The sequence below is a fragment of the Gossypium raimondii genome, chromosome 13 (assembly GCF_025698545.1).
Source record: "Gossypium raimondii isolate GPD5lz chromosome 13, ASM2569854v1, whole genome shotgun sequence".
In the NCBI taxonomy this organism is placed as follows: domain Eukaryota; kingdom Viridiplantae; phylum Streptophyta; class Magnoliopsida; order Malvales; family Malvaceae; genus Gossypium; species Gossypium raimondii.
The window spans coordinates 46,054,729-46,066,611 of NC_068577.1; the positions used below are offsets into that span (position 1 = coordinate 46,054,729).

Below are 11,883 nucleotides of genomic sequence, written 5' to 3' on the forward strand. Positions count from 1 at the left end.
GAAGATTACTTCTCATTTTATGCTTTTATCATGTATGTGTTTGTTAATGTGATATTTCATATATATTTTACAGATTTAAAGAAAAATAAAGATAATATTTCTAAATGATAATAAATTATCAAAATTTCATTGACAGAGTCTTCGATACTTACTTATTACAAATATATATAAAATATAATTCTTGAAATGAAATAAAATTGTCAAAAATAAAATTACATTCTCATATTTCATCAACTTGTCTGAAGAGATACCAACTTTTTGAATGTAAAAAAAATTCATGATTTTGCCGTGGGGAATTATTTTTAAATATTAAAATTAAACTCATTTAATCTGATAAGACTTTGAAGATGGACGTTGTGGATACTTCTAAACTTAGATTTTTATTTTGTTGAATTTGAAAATTTATTAAAATGACGGTATGGAGGCCATATCTTGTGAAAAACAATTTCCATGAATAAATGCTAAAATGTGAACTAGAAATAGTAGAAAGCAAACATGCATGGAAGCCATGAAATGACAAAAGTAGGTGGTGAATCATAAACAATTAAATTGATTTTAAAGAGACGAAAGTCATCAAGAGCTTTTCCTCCAAAATACCCTTTCTTTTTTTTGAACAAATCCGATGTTGGTCAACAATTTGAGTAAACAACTCAATTGCGAGTGAAGTTAACCATTTAAGGCCAAATCTTGGTTATAATTTGCGTCACTCTTGGAATTTATAAATAAAACAAATAGTTAGTGGGAGATTATTTTAGTCCAGGACCTCAACCAAATTAAATTGGATTGATTGATCCGATTGGTCGGATTGAGAATCGGTTAGATCAAGAATTAGTATGAATCAATTAAATCGACTAAAAAGTCAATTAAATTGACGATTGAACCAGTTAAATCGATTTTTTAATTTTTAATAAATCTTTAATCAAATCAATTAAACCGATCGGACCAATGAACTAAATCCTAAAAAATTACTATGAATGATATTTATAAATAATCTTCCAAATGAAACTATGAACAACCAATACTTTAACAAATAACCAACCAAACAAATCCATGGGTTAGAATTCACTTCATCTATTTCGTCATCTTTATATATATATATATATATATGAAAATTACAAAAGATACTTATAATTGGATTAGGAGCAAACTTTAAAAATATAAAATTAATTAAGATAAAATACTTTAATACATCAATCAATGCATAAAATTAATTATTAGTATGTTAAAATTACATCAATTTACAATATTTTAAATACATTAACAAAACTTGAATACATCAAAATATAATAAAAATAACAATTATACTAGTGTTTATATTATTTTTTGTGTATTAAAATTTGTATATAATTTTACATGTTAATAATTCATTTTATGTGTCTTAGATTTTATCAAACTCATGGCCAGGGTGAACAAAAATATATATTTATAAAAATATATTAATAAATGATTATTAGTTGAGTGGAAAGAATTTTCTATATGAATTTGTTGCTTCTAGCTTAATTCTCAAATAATATTTTTCAATTGTTTTATTTGAAGATTGTTTTATATGTAATTATTATTAATTAGTTTCAAGTCATACGTTTCATTATTTTTAAAATACACATTTGTGTTTTATATTTATAATTTCACGCATACGCATATAATAAGATTTCTAATAGATATTTATATGTTTGAGTCCTCCTATGAACGTGTTATAATCTAGCATGCATAGAAATGAATTATTATATAATTTTCAATACAATTTTTTTTAAAAATATGAACATTCTTCCGTATTTCGTTTCTTTTATCATGTGCAAATGATGGAATTACCCTCAACAACATCAAAATCTCATTGCTTAGTTGTCCTCTAAAGAATGAGTTGAAGCACTCCAAAGGTGGGGGATAGCTTTAGATAATGGTCATAGCTTGCTTATCTACCAAATACCACGGTAAAGCTGTAACAACTCCACTTACTTGTGTCTTTATATTAACCCTTTGAGACCCTTCCTTTAATCTCATCTTATAGTTATCCAGCTTGCTATTCTCAACATTCTTGTTTTCGACTTGATATCAAGATCAGTCCATTCCAAGTTGTAACATGGTTGAATATGATCAATACGATGCTAAAGGTAAGCTTCCTCTATGTCTATTAATAACCGAGTCTAAACGTTTGAAGGCTATAGCTTATAGTAGCAATTTTTTGGTGTTGAGGATAGCAGATATTCCCACCGTCCCAACGCCACCTAATCCTAATTGTGTAGCTCCCCAGATGGCATATCAACCTCCAAATCCTATGAGAAAAACCGAGTCCAAAGGCAATGGATTTTGGAGTGGATTGTAATCTCTCTCTCTCAATCTTTTGGATGCGTTAAAGACAAACTTACCAAATAAACTGATAGAGAAAGGATTATAAATAAAGAAATTGGATTTTTAACTTAAGATTTTTGGGTTTATATGCAGTTGTAGCGGCCTGTGTTGTTACTGTTGCCTGGACATGTGCTTCTAAGAAACTGGAGGCTTCACCCTGTTTCTTTTATTTGGTTTCAGTTCAATAGTAACATATTTTATTACCCTATACACCTTGTAATGTAAATAAAGCTTTATGTTTGTATTCTCAAATTTCTACTTCTATATCTTGCTTTACTTACTTCTCATAATGGTATAAAGTACTTACTTTTTCTCAATATATTGTCATTACTAGAATTAAAATTCTACACTTAAATCATTATTCGATTATTGGCAAAATTTAACAATATATACTGAAAAAAACATTTGAGTATCTATGTTTTTTTTTAAATTTACTAATATATGTTGTTTTTGGAGAGAGAAAGGAAAACCTCTCTTACAATAAAAACGCTCCCTGTAGGATGAGTTTTTACTTTACTAAAAATAATTTTTTTTCTTTTTTTTTCTTGTAGATGAAAATTAGAAGTTTGTAAATTTATTTTTTTCCGTGTTTGAGATAAACATTGTTATAGTTTTAAGGTATATTTGAATTTACGGTAGTGTCATGGAGCTGGTTGACCTACAAATTTCATCTACCATGTGAGTAAGGAGCCATCACCCGAGAAGTCGTATCGCGTTGCAACTCAAGGTCGTAGTTGACTGTAATTATACGGTCTCTAGTTGATGTGTTTATGTTGTCAAAGGATGGGGTATAACTGGGGCCCTGGTTGTCAGTGGTTATACGGGCACAACAAAGAGTTTTTCCTCATTAGAGGAAGATGCTTTATAAAACCCATACAGAAGTCAAAGAATAAAAATGTAGTGACACTTTAGTATAATTAAGTAATTCATTTTTCCATTACTACTGAAAGTGGTGACCCCGTTACTATAACCTGTGACAGAATTGGGGTGTAACAGGTTTTAGTAAAAGGGTCACTGCCTTCGGTGGAGATAAACAAAACGAATTACTTGATTATACTGGAAGGCCTCTATGTTTTTTTTGTCTTTGACTTCTATATCCTCCTCTGACGAGAAGAAACTCGTTTTTGTGCCTTCATAACCACCATTAACTAGGGCCCTAGTTATGCTCCATCCTTTGACAGTATAACCTTTGTAAACTTGAAGCATTAGTTACACTTCAACCCCAAACCGTATAATTACTGCCAACTTGGATCTCAAGTTGCAATGTGATCTCAGATTCTCAAGTGATGACTCCATACTCACACGACAGATGAAATTTCTAGGTTACCCAGCTCTAGACATCACCGTGAACCCAAACACAACTTAAAACTATGACTATGTCTCCCTTAAAGCCAAAGAGAAATAAATCTTTAATCTCGAAAATTTTAACACGTAAGAAAAAGAAAAAAATAACTTAAAGGAGACAGAGATATGATGGAGTAGGGGGTGAGAACGGCCATTTATATAGGGGATGGGGCGGGGTAAATTTTTTTTATTTTATCTTGAGAATCTCTGGTTGTAGTGTATGAAATTTATTTTGGGAATCCCAAGTTGCAGTGGGCTCAAAGGCAAAAGAAATCAAGTCAGGGTTAGGGTTGAAACGCCCAAAGAGAAAACGCTCCCTGTAGGGGACATTTTCAACCGACATGGCACTGTAAACTCTTAATGTAGGACACATATTACACTGAGACGTTAGACATGTGGCATGAAAACGTGCCCTATACGAAGCGTTTTCACTACCATGTCAGTTGAAAACGCTATAGAAAGATAGAAATAAAATGACCACAATTTTGGGTATTCACTTAATTTTGCTAGGTATAGGTGCTTTTCTTCTAGTATTCAAGGCTCTTTATATTGGGGGTGTATATGAGACCTGGGCTTTGGGAGGGGGAGATGTAAGAAAAATTACCAACTTGACTCTTAGCCCAAGTGTTATATTTGGTTATTTACTAAAATCGCCCTTTGGAGGTGAATGATGGATTGTTAGTGTGGACGATTTGGAAGATATAATTGGAGGACATGTATGGTTAGGTTCCATTTGTATATTTGGTGGAATCTGGCATATCTTAACCAAACCCTTTGCATGGCCTCGCCGTGCACTTATATGGTTGTTTTCTCTCTGAGCATTTCAACCCTAACCCCAACTTAATTGCTTCTGCCTCTAAGCTCACTGCAACTCGGGATACATGATATTATTGCTGCATTGTTGAAAATGTTATAGCAAAGGAGCGTTTTGTCCCCCACCATTTTCAACTTTAGACACTACAACCCGAGAATCTCGAGATACATGATATTATAGAACATGTTTTTCTTGCCTTACTAAAAATGCCCCATACGAAGAGTGTTTTCTCTCCCACAATTTTTAACTTTAACTGTGTACCTCAAAACCTGTGATACTCAGACAGCATGTGTTGTTACTAGAATCGTTTGATGTGCCTCGGGGTATTATTCTCTATAAAATAAACTCAATACATTCCCTTGAGTTTCCATAAGGATACATAGCATTAGGAGAAGAGGGTTGTCGTGAAAAACTTGAATTTTGACATAGTTTTCCAAGCAAAGGTAATTTATTAAATTACGTGTAGGTCTTTTAATTTGGGTGACGAGAATTATATTTTTACTATTTTCTCCGTTTTAAACATATGGAACAGACTATTTGGTTCAAGATTAGTAGACGAGTCAGAGCTATTATCCATTACAACGGTTGATTAAATGCTAAAAATACATATTTTATGTAATCTAGTTGGCCAATTTATAAAAATGCACCACTGATTTTCTACATTTTATATTGAATTTTATGCAGGGGTGCAATTTGGAGTCAAAAGAGAAAAATGAGAAGCAATTGGGCTAGATTGAAGAAAGGAGCAAAGAAGGCGGGCCAAAGAAGAATTTTTCCAAGATGTAATTAGTTGAAATTCTATGTTGACTTAGTGGGAGATTATGTAGGGATTTTTATATCATGGAATATTTTATTTCTTTGATTTTCTATGGTTAGTGGCTCTTAATTTGGCAAAGCCACTAGTATAAATAGGGGCTACTATGTTCATTCATTCATCAAGTCATTATTCAAGTTTTTAATTACCAAGTTTTTTTTAAAAGTTTTGCATCAAGTTCTTATCAAGCTTTTCATCAAGTCTTTTCATCAAGTGTTTTTCATCAAGTCATTAATCAAGTTTTCATCTTTGGAATACAATTCCTCCTTCCTTCTCACGAAGCTATTTTTTATTTTTGGTTTCTTTTTCTTTCAATTTATTAATTTCTAGTTTGTCACCAACTTAAACCATTTACAATTTTTTTTCGAACTTCCTTTTCATTTCCAGTAGCTAAACCATCCCACTCTAGTACACTACCAAAATTCCAGCCCCCATACTTAAACATGCCACCCATTCTTTTTACCCATTTTAACCTTATTTAATTTATCCAACTCCAATATGCCCCAAACCTTAGTTAACTAAATCCATTTCAGCTTTAGGTCGGAGTTAGCCTCGTCAAAACCCGTAAGTTACGAACCCAAGCAATTTAATTCCTAATTTTCAGTATTTTACTTCTCCGGATTAAGAGTATGACTTCGTCAACTCACAAAGTCAAATCAACACTAAGTCAAAAAAGACGTCGTTTGAGTTAGTGTGGTTAGGCGTACAATTGGAATTCGAAAGGATCCATAACTAATTTACACAAGGAAGAGTTGGTGTTGTGTAAATTAGTTATGGAACGCCCTATAACTAACCTTACCGATCGAACAACAATCAAACGCTCATGATTTAGAACTCCGATGCTTTATGCTCTAGAAGAGCTTTAGCTCAACCAATGTCCTCAACCACGGGACATTTAAATTCTAAGCATTACTTCCTTGACGAACCAAACAAAGAATCCCCACTTGGCACGCCAATGTGTTCACAGAAACCGATTAGACAATCGATCCTTTCTAATTCCAATCAGACGCCTAACCACACTAAATCAAACGACGCCTTTTTTGACTTAGTGTTGATTTGACTTTATGAGTTGACAAAATCATACTCTTAATCCGGAGAAATAATAAGTACTGGAATTTAGGAGTTAAATTGCTCGGGTTCGTAACTCACGGGTTTTGACGAGGCTAACTCCGACCTAAAGCTGAAAATGGATTTAGTTGACTAAGGTTTGGGGCATGTTGATATTGGGCATAGTTGGAGAAGGTTGAATAAATGAAAAAGAAATGGAAGTAAGTGGGTGAGGGTGACGCAAGGATTGGGTGCCAAAGTTGGAAAATAATAGATAGAAAAAATATAAGGTATTAATGTCAGCAACTAAATTTGCAAAAAGGAAAGAAAAAGATTGAATTCAAGAGATATAAGTTTGATTAAAAACTTGATGATTAAATAAACAAAGTAGCCCCCTATTTATACTAGTGGCTTTGCCAAATTAAGAGCCACTAGCCATAGAAAATCAAGGAAATAAAATATTCCATGATATAAAAATCCCTACATGATCTCCCACTAAATTACATCTTGTAAATATTCTGCTTTGGCCCGTCTTCTTTGCTCCTTTCTTCAATCTAGCCCAATTGTTTCTTTTTTCTTCTATTTAGCCCCAAATTGCATCCCTGCACAAAATTCAATATAAACATGGAAAAATTAGTTGTGCACTCTCATAAATTAACCAATTCAATTACATAAAATATGTAATTTTAGCATTTAATCAAATCCCCCTACTTAGTTCATGCTAGTCTTCGAGCATTTTGTATGTATCTACAAAAGGGAAAATTTCCTCCATAATAGGATTTGACCCCCATGGTTTGCACAATTCAACAATTTAGTCCTTACATATTTAGCTAGCCTAAGAAATAAGAATGACCTACCACTCATTTTATTATTTTTGTACTTGGGACACTTTCGAATTTTTTGACGCGAGTCATGATGACAATCCAAGCACCATGTTCCGGTTACTCGATTCGGATGTCTCTAAGCGGATTATTCCACCCTACTCGTGATAGCTTGTTAGCGAAGTGAGTGCAAAGAAATTGGACAGCCACAAGAACCTTTTTACGAGAGATGTGATGACAACCCAAGCACCATATTCCAGTTACTCGGTCCAGTGTACAACCCCAATTTTCACTCTTAACATTCATATCAGAGTAGTATTATTATTATTCCTTTTTTTTTTGCTTTAAGTCAAGGCTATTGAAAAGTTTATACATAAAGATCTAAATAGCTAAGTATGTCAAACCATAAGTGGACCATCCTAATTTATCAAGGAAATTATTTACCTTGCACGAGAAACATGCAAAAAGCGACAACGGATAAGCAAATTAGAATTAATTTATGTTCCCCACCATGGGTAGATTAAGGCGCCTTTGATGGGTGTCGATTCCACCAATATAATCCTACACCTAATTTGTAAATTTAAGCAGTTTAGGGTGTAGGTTCGATCCCTCAGAGACTGGATTTACTGTAAATTATTGCTCTCTTGGCCAGATTTATGTCGGGACAGTTGTCGTGCCCAAAAAATTTAGGGGGATAAAATTTGAAACCTAAAATAAATAGAAAAAATGCGTAAAAAGTAAAAGCTGAAATAATAATAATAATAGTTAAATAAATCAGAAGAAAAATTAATTAAACTTAGCTTAGCTTCAGGCACAAATTTTTCCTCGTCTTTGAAACGATCCTCGAGATTAGATGAACTCCTCTTTTTCAATAAGCTAGTTATAGCTACCAAGGACGCCTCGGACACCAACTCTTCCTTGTGTAAATTAGTTATGGAACGTCCTATAACTAACCCTTACCGATCGAACAATCAACGAAACGTTTGTGATTTAAAACTTCGGTAGCTTTGTATTCTAGAAGAGCCTAGCTCGAACCAATGCCCTCAACTGCGTGGGACATTTAAATCCGGTTACTACTTCCCTTGACGGAACCAAACAACAATCCACACTTGGTACACCAATGTGTTCACAGAAAATCGATTAGGAAATCGATCCTTTCGGAATTCCAACTGTACGTCTAAGCACACTAACTCAAACGACGTCTTTTTTGACTTAGTGTTGATTTGACTTTGTGAGTTGACGAAGTCATACTCTTAATTTTGAGAAGTAATAAATACTGAAAATTAGGAATTAAATTGCTCGAGTTCGTAACTCACGGGTCTTGACGAGGCTAACTCCGACCTAAAGCTGAAATAGATTTAGTTAACTAAGGTTTGGGGCATATTGAAGTTGGATAAATTAAATAAGGTTAAAATGGGTAAAAAGAATGGGTGGCGTGTTTACATATTGGAAGAGGGCGATGTTGGATTTGTTCGAATTGTACTCGGTGCGCCGGGTTTGTGAACGTTAGATTCCCGTGGAATCTGTTCTCCGGAAGCATGAATCATCTTCCTTGTCGAAATTGATGAACCGGCCAAAGGTGGCTGTTGGTGACCTCGGGTTCGTCTTTGCGTTGAATGTGGTTCAGCACCATCATTCGGGGGTCACGGAGTTCTTCTCGAAGGCCCCGGTTGTATTGGTTGATGTGCATGGACGTTTGGTCGAGGGGATGGGCGGTCTTGGTTGTCGGATGAGTTTGGTGGTTCGACAGGGCTATTTGGAGAATGGTCGGTCGAATTAGGTGGCTCATGGGGCTGGTAGACTACGACGATTGGAGTTGGGCTACAGTTTCTTCTAGGACGGCGCGATTGCGGCGATGGAGATGGAGGAGACTCGTCGGAGTCGATGGTGATAAAGGGTGGAACGAAGAAACGGTGTTGAAAGAAAGAGCGGACAAAGGGTGGAGCGGTCGTGGGTGGGGGCCATGTTAGGGTGGTTGGTTTGAAAGAAAGAGGTGGTGGGTGGTGGTTTTGAAGATGGTAAGGAAGGAACTTAGTAAAAAGAAAAAAAAATGGTAGGATTTGAAAAAGGGGTTTTAGTTTATGGCCGGTCAAATGGGGGTAATTGGGTATTTGATTGGCGAAAGTGTTTTATTTGTTTGAGGAGAGTGGTAGTGGAGTTTTAATTTCCTAGGTGAAAAAGTATGATTTGATGGGTGAAAGTTTTTTTTTTAATTTGAAAAGAGGTGGACGGTTGGGGAGAGAGGGAAAGGTTAAAATGGGGGTATGGGGTTCTAGTTTTCTAGGTGAAAAGATGGATGTGATAGGTGAAAGCTTAGGATTTGATAAATTTGGAAAAGGGGTGGACGGTTGGGGGTTTTTTATTATTTTTTATTTTTGATTTTTTTAATTTTTTATTGGGAAAGGTGGTTGGGGTGTTTTTGGGCTTAATTTTTGGGTTTGAATTTGGGTAGGTATGATAGGTTTGGGTTTTGGTTAATGGGTTAGCTTGGGTATTGGATTGGTTTAAATGGTGGGTAGGTGGAGTGGGCCTTGGTTGAAATAAAAAGAATTTTGTGGGCAAACATGGGGAATTTAATTTTGTCTTGGAATGTCTCCCTGCAAAAATAAAATAAAATAAAATAAAAATGAAATAAAATAGTAAAAATAAATAATAATAATAATAAAATTAAAATTAAAATGTGTGTTTTTTATTTCTTGAATTTATTAGCTAAGCTATAAACTCGAGAAATAAATTATTTAAAAACCAAGATTACGAGATTTAGTAAAATAGTCGTGATAAATGCACCAAATAAGTTCCCAGGAAAGAGAGGTGAGTCACAATGGACATTCTTAAGTACCAAGTCTTTCCTTAGATAGAACTGATCCTCGACATGCATTTCCATTTTCCGTTTTACTAAAAATTTTATTTGCATAAAGGGAAAATTTGGGTTGCCTCCCTACAGCGCTTTGTTTAACGTCATTAGCTCAACGACCTGTTATTCAAGTTCTAGGCTCCTCGAGAACAATCTCCTCAACTGCATGAGTTTGAAAATTCTGGTAGAAGGGTTTCAGTAGTTAACCATTCACCTTAAAGCACTTCCGGGTTTCTTCGCTTTGAATTTCCACTGCACCATTTGAGAATAAATTAGTAATAGTAAATGGACCTATCCATTTGGATCGAAGCTTACCAGCGAAAATTTTTAAGGTGGAGTCATATAGGAGAACTTTTTGTCCTATTGAAAACTGCTTCCTAGTGATTAACTTATCATGAAACGCCTTTGTCTTTTCTTTATAAACTCGAGCATTTTCATATGCATCGTTTCTAATTTCCTTGAGTTCCTAGATGTCCAACTTCCGAGACCTTCCTGCAGACTCCATATCCATATTACACTGCTTAACTGCCCAAAAATTCTTTGTGCTCTAATTCGACCGGGAGATGGCACGGTTTACCAAAAATGAGTCGATAAGGAGACATGCCTATTGGTCCCTTGTAAGTTGTCCTATAAGCCCAAAGTTCGTCATTTAGTCTTAAGATCCAGTCCTGTCTGTTAGGTTTAACAGTCTTCTCCAAGATGGACTTGATTTCTCGAGTTGGCACTTCTCCATAAGTGCACTTATGAGCTTATTGCAAAAATGAGTTCCTCTGTCACTGATTAATGCTCGTGGAGCGCCATACCTGGAAAAGATAAAAATTTTAAGAAAGTCAACTACGGTTTTAGCATTATCATTGCGAGTGGCCTTCGCCTCTATCCACTTAGAGACGTAATCAACAGCTAAGAGTATATAAAAATTTTGGAAAGAAGAAACGAAAGGTCCCATAAAATCGATGCCCCACACATCGAAAATTTCGCAAATATGAATGGGAGTAACGGGCATCTCATTTCGACGACTAAGGTTGCCAACTTTTTGGCACTTTTCATAGGGTTTGCAGAATAAGAAGGCATCACGAAATATGTTTGGGCAAAATAGTCCACATTCGAGAATTTTATGTGTGGTGCGTTTGGGTCCAAAGTGTCTTCCACACGCATAAGAGTGACAAAAAGTTAAGATAGACTGTACCTCTATTTCTGCTACACACCGTCAAATTACCTGATCGGAGCAATGCTTCCAAAGGTAAGGATCATCCCAGATGTAATATCGAGCATCCTTTTTTATCTTATATTTTTTAGACCTTGGCAATTCCGAAGGAACAGTACTTGTAACGAGGTAATTTACTATGTCTACGTACCAAGGATGAACCGCATTTGCTGAAAATAGGTTTTCATTTGGGAAGTTGTCTTTCAATGGTGTGTCGTCTACTGGAATCGGTAATCGACTCAGATGGTCGGCTACTAAGTTTTCGCATCTCTTTTTATCTCGGATTTCAAAATCAAATTCTTGTAGGAGTAGAATCCACCTGATCAATCGAGGTTTTGCCTCTTTCTTCCCTATTAAATATTTCAAAGCTACATGATCAGAAAAAATAATCACTTTAGTTCCCAACAGGTAAGATTGAAATTTATCTAAAGCAAACACAACAGCTAATAATTCTTTCTCAGTGGTTGTGTAATTGCTTTGCGCAGCATCCAAAGTCTTCGAAGCGTATTAGATAACTTGAGGCTCTTTCCCTATTCTTTGGCCAAGAACAACTCTCACACTTCGGTCACTTGCATCACACATGATTTCGAACGGGAAGTTCCAATTTAGTGGTTGTACTATGGGAGCAGAGACCAATTT

The 11,883-nt window shown here is 35.0% G+C and overlaps 1 long non-coding RNA gene across 1 annotated transcript; it reads left to right on the forward strand.

The window, feature by feature from the left end:
• The first annotated feature begins 1,927 nt into the window (after positions 1–1,927).
• On the forward strand, positions 1,928–2,663 carry LOC105781187 (uncharacterized). Its single transcript, XR_001129548.2, has 3 exons — positions 1,928–2,108; positions 2,199–2,316; positions 2,440–2,663. It is a non-coding gene; the product is annotated as an uncharacterized LOC105781187 (long non-coding RNA).
• The last annotated feature ends 9,220 nt before the right edge of the window (positions 2,664–11,883 follow it).